Source organism: Ornithorhynchus anatinus, chromosome 4 (genome assembly GCF_004115215.2).
Source record: "Ornithorhynchus anatinus isolate Pmale09 chromosome 4, mOrnAna1.pri.v4, whole genome shotgun sequence".
NCBI classification, from domain to species: Eukaryota; Metazoa; Chordata; class Mammalia; order Monotremata; family Ornithorhynchidae; genus Ornithorhynchus; species Ornithorhynchus anatinus.
Genome location: NC_041731.1, coordinates 126740033 through 126745677, shown reverse-complemented (window position 1 = coordinate 126745677; position 5645 = coordinate 126740033). Strand labels below are relative to the sequence as shown.

General features: G+C 44.8%; 1 non-coding gene across 1 annotated transcript; it reads right to left on the bottom strand.

Moving 5' to 3' along the window:
- Positions 1 to 2008: 2008 nt before the first annotated feature.
- On the bottom strand, positions 2009 to 2146 carry LOC114811870. Its single transcript, XR_003759566.1, has one exon. It is a non-coding gene; the product is annotated as a small nucleolar RNA SNORA7 (small nucleolar RNA).
- Between the last annotated feature and the right edge of the window lie 3499 nt (positions 2147 to 5645).

The window sequence follows — 5645 nt, the reverse complement described above, 5'->3', positions numbered from 1 at the left end:
ATTTTCATGTTGTGAAACATTTTCTCTCCTTGGTTTTCCTTACCTTTTATTCTTCCTTTCTTTGGTTTAGGGGAAGAAAGTGAGTTTTAATTAACTTTCTAATTAATAAATGATTTTCAGGAAAAAAAAAGAATAGTTTCAAGGTCAATGTCCATTTTGGTGCAGCTAGAAGGAGTAAAAGGAATATTTCTGCAGGGATCAAATAAATCTACAGAACCTCATTTTTGTTGCAAGCCGGTGAAAATATGCAAAGCATCACATTGTAAAACACTAGCTCGTTCACTGGAGCAGAATGAATAAATGCAGTTTACCATATGAAATTGGCCAGTAAAATGAAGATCACAAAATTGTTTGTTGCTATTATAAGGCTCATTTTTTTTCTATAAAAAGAGTCATTTTCCTTTACAGGGGCTTAGGGCAATTTTCCATCTAATTTTATGTTTTATAATGTCTGCCGAAGCTCTGGTGCCTTATTAGTTTGTGTGGTCGCGTATATTTGATTTTCCAATTTTCAAGGCTCAAGAGCAAAAGAAAATATGGTAGGTTTTCATGAGTCCTGGTAAAATATATGCAGTTCATATCAAGGCGACACTAGATTAAATACAAATAAGGCAGAGCCAGAGTCACTTTAAAGAGTTTCCCAGGAACGCCTCTCATCCTAAGCCTTCTAGGGACACATCCCCCCCATCCCCTCCACCAAGCATATGGCCAGACCTTAATCAATCCTGTTGAAACTGATTCTTGTACTGGAAAGCTCACTTTCTCCTCCAAATTCTTGCCAATATCCCAAGTTGCATTCATCCATTCATTCAATCGGATTTGTTGAGCGCTTACAGCGTGCAGAGCACTGTACTAAGCACTTGGGTGAGTACAATAGAACAGTATCACAGTCACATTCCCCCCCCCACCGCCACAGCGAACTTCCAGGCTAGAGGATGAGCGACCTGACAGTTATCCTTGCCACCCGATATGGGCAGGGATTGACTCTCTTTATTGCTGAATGGTAATAATAGTGATAATGTTGGTATTTGTTAAGCGCTTACTATGTGCCGAGCACTGTTCTAAACGCTGGGGTAGATACAGGGAAATCAGGTTGTCCCACATGAGGCTCACAGTCTTAATCCCCATTTTACAGATGAGGTAACTGAGGCACCGAGAAGTTAAGTGACGCCCACAGTCACGCAGCTGGCAAGTGGCGGATCTGGGATTTGAACCCATGACCTCTGACTCCCAAGTCAGTGCTCTTTTCCACTGAGCCATGCTGCTTCTCCACTGGAAATTGGAAATTGTACTTTCCAAGCGCTTAGTAGAGTACTCTGCATACAGTAAGCGCTCAATACCTGCAATTGAATGAATGAATAAATGAATCAGTCAACCAATCAGTAGTTTTTTGGGTTTTTTTAATGAGAGGAGCCTAGTGGAAAAACCACAGGCCTGGAAGTCAGAAGCCCTAACCCTGGTTCCACCACTTGTCTACTGTGTGACCTTGGGCTAGTCACTTTAATTTTTTGTGCCTCAGTTACTTCATCGGTAAAATGAGGAATCATACCTATTCTTCCTACTTAGAATGTGAGCCTGGAGTGGGACGGGAACTGAGTCTAACCTGATGATCTTCTGTCTTCACCAGTGCTTAGAACAGTGCTCGACACATAGTAATGAAATGAAGGAAATCCCCAAGTTTAATGCTTGGCGATTAAGACTGTGAGCCCTGTGTGGGCCAGGGAAGAACACAATTACCTTGTATCTACCCCAGTGCTTAGTACAGTATCTGGTACGTCTTGTCTTGTCTTCTGCCGTCGAGTCGTTTCCGACCCATAGCGACACCATGGACACATCTCTCCCTGGATGCCCCTCTCTCCATCTGTAGTCGTTCTGATAGTGGATCCACAGAGTTTTCTTGGTAAAAATCTGAAAGTGGTTTAACCATCACCTCCTTCCGCACAGTAAAATCGAGCCTCTGCCCTCGACTCTCTCCCGTACCGCCGCTGCCCGGCGTGGGTGAGTTTTGACTTGTAGCAGATGGTCTGCCGCTCGCTAGCCACTGGCCAAGCTAGGAATGGGATGGACAGGCCTCTGCTCGACTCTCCCTCCTGTAGCCGAGACTGGTAGAGGACTGGAAACTCTCCAGGGTCGACCCTGAGAGGGGCCCTGGCACATAGTAAGCGCTTAATAAATACCACAGTTATTATAATTAGGTGAAGAAGTAGCACGACTTAGTGGATAGACCACCAGGGTGGAAGTCAGAAGGTCATGGGTTCTAATCTTGGGTCTGCTACATAATAATGTAATAATAATGTTGGTATTTATTAAGTGCTTACTATGTGCAGAGAACTGTTCTAAGCGCTGGGGTAGATACAGGGTAATCAGGTTGTCCCATGTGGGGCTCACAGTCTTCATCCCCCTTTTCCAGATGAGGGAACTGAGGCACAGAGAAGTTAAGTGATTTGCCCAAGGTCACACAGCAATTATGAGGCAGAGCCGGGATAGCAAATATCAAGATTAATAATAATAATAATAATAAAAAGTTATGTTATTTGTTAAACACTTCCTATGTGTCAAGCACAGTACTAAGAGCTGGGATAGGTACAAAATATTCAAATATTTCAAATTGTACACAGTCCTTGTCCCACATGGGACTCACAGTTAAATAGGGGAACTAGGATTTAATCACTATTTTATAAATGAGGAAAATGAGACCCAGAGAAGTTAAATGAGCCCTTCCGGGGTGACCACTCTACCGAGTGCTTGGGAGAATCCAGTAGAGTTAGTAGAACCGATCCCTGCTCTCAAGAAGCTTACAGTCTAGTGCAGAAAATGAACACTAAAATAAACTACAGACAGGAGGATGGAATGGAGAGTAAAAGTGTGACAATACGTACTACCAGGAGGGTTGGGGTGACAGGAAGAGGATGGGGGTGACTGTACAAGGGTTTGGGAGTGAGGACTCAAAGCACTGAGTGGCATGGAAGTGTTGACGGGGCAGTGGAAGGCTGGGGAGAAAAGAGAGGAATCAGGGAAGCCTTCCTGAAGGAGATGGGATTCCAGGACTTTGAAGATGGGGAGAGTAGTGGTCTGCTAGATATACAAGGAATGGGAGTTCCAGGCAATGGTGGGAAGGGGGTGTGAGCAAGGGGTCTAAAAGGGAGAAAAATGAGAACGAGGCCTAGGGAATAGGTTGGCATTAGATAATCTATACCCTTTCTCTGTAGGTTTATTGTATTTTCAATGATGTATTCTGATATTTCATCTTAGTATATTTGCTCTACACCTTATTTTATCTGCATTCTTTCTCCATCATGTTCTATTTATAAAAAATGTTGTATGCCTATCTCCCCCAGTAGATTGTAAACTCCTTGTGGGCAGAGGATGAATCGATCAGTGGTATTTACCGATTATACTGTATGCAGGGCATTGTATTAAGCATTTGGGAGAGTACAGTACTACAGATGTGTTTTGCTTCTTTTCAGCTTTCTCAAGGGCTTATTTCAGTGGTCTGCCTTCAGGATCAATTAAATACCACCGATGAACCGATTTTCTTTTCTTAATAGTATTTAAGTGTTTACTATGCTCCGGGTACTGTACTAAGTGCTGGGGTAGGTACAAGCTATTCAGGTTGGACACAGTCCGTGTCCTATATGGGGCTCACAGTCTTAGTCCCCATTTTACAGATGAGAAAACTGAGGCCATAGTGACCTGGCCAAGGTCACACAGCAAACAAGTGGCAGAGCCTGTAGTAGAACCCAGATCCTCTGCCCCCCAGGCCTGTGCTCTATCCATTAGGCCATGCTGCTTCTCCGCTTGATACTGATTCAGTGAGAGAGTTCGTGATTGGGAGAGTCCTAAATAGGAGAAGCAGCATGGCCTAGTAGAGAGAGCACGGGCCTGGGAGTCAGAAGGTCATGGATTCAAAACCCGGCTCCATCACTTGTCAGTTTTGTGGCCTTGGGCAAGTCACTTCATTTCTTTGTACCTCAGTTACCTCATCTGTAAAATGGGGATTGAGTCTGTGGGCCCCCTGTGGGACAAGGACTGTATCCAAACTGATTTCTTTGTATCCACTCCGGTGCTTAGTACAGTACCTGGCATGCAGTAAGCACTTACAAAATACCATTATTATTATTATTATTATTAGAATGCCCAATCCTGATGATTGGGGTCTATGCAGAGGAGCAGAACACAAGCTCCAGTGCTCTGGGCCTCAGTTACCTAGTCTGTAAAACGGGAATTGCATGCCACCCCCCTGACAACACTCCAATTACTTATCACATCTTTCTCCAGATCTTCTGATTTCCCTTCAAATCATGCTAAAGCAGCATATCCTTCTTCCTGGTAGTCAGAGCACCTGGGTTCTAATCCCAATTTTGACACTTGCCTGTTGTGTGACCTTGGATAAGTCAGTTCACTTCTCTATGCCTCAGTTTCCTCACCTCTTAAATGAGGGCTAAATACTCCTACTTCTTCCCCATTAGACCAGGAGCCCCTTGTGGGTCAGGAATTGTGTCTGGTCTGATTGTGTTGTATTTTCCCCAGTGTTTAGTAAAGTGCTTTTGTGCATAGAAGGAGCTTAACAAATACCACAATAGTAATCATTATCTTTTTGCTGTTGTTTTTGTAAAGCACTTTCTACGTGCAATAATAATAACAATAATGATGGCATCCATTAAACACTTACTATGTGCCAAGCACTTTACTAAGTGCTGGGGTGGATACAAGCAAATAACAATAATAATAATAATAAGGATGGCATTTGTTAAGCGCTTACTAAGTGCAAAGCACTGTTCTAAGCGGTGGGGGGATACAAGGTGATCAGGTTGTCCCATGTGGGGCTCACAGTCTTAATTCCCATTTTACAGATGAGGTAAATCGGGTTGCACACAGTCCCTGTCCCACATGGGGCTCCTAGTCTTAATCCCCATTTTACAGATGAGGTAACTGAGGCCCAGAGAAGTGAAGTGACTTACCCAAGATCACTCAGCAGTCAAGCGGCAGAGCTGGGATTAGAACCCAGGTCCTTCTGACTCCCAGGTCCATGCCCTATCCACTAGGCCATGCTGCTTCCAAAGAGCACAGGCCTGGGAGTCAGAGGACCTGGGTTCCAGTCCTGACTCTCTCATTTGCCTGCTGGGTGACCTTGGCAGATCATTTCACTTCGTTCACTTCATTTCACTTCACTTCGTTCAAATCCTAGAACGAGTCGTCTACAATCGATGCCTAGAATTCCTTAACTCCCATTCTCTCCTAGACCCCCTCCAATCTGGCTTCCGTCCCCTCCACTCTACCGAGACTGCTCTCTCTAAGGTCACCCGTGACCTCCTTCTTGCCAAATCCAATGGCTCCTACTCCATTCTGATCCTCCTTGACCTCTCTGCTGCCTTTGACACTGTCGACCATCCCCTCCTCCTCCATACCTTATCTCACCTTGGCTTCACGGACTCTGTCCTCTCCCGGTTCTCCTCTCACCTCTCTGGCCAATCATTCTCGGTCTCCTTCGCTGGAGCCTCCTCCCCCTCCCATCCTTTAACTGTTGGAGTTCCTCAAGGGTCAGTTCTTGGCCCTCTTCTGTTCTCCATTTACACTCACTCCCTCGATGAACTCATTCGCTCTCACGGCTTCGACTACCATCTCTACGCAGATGACACGCAGAT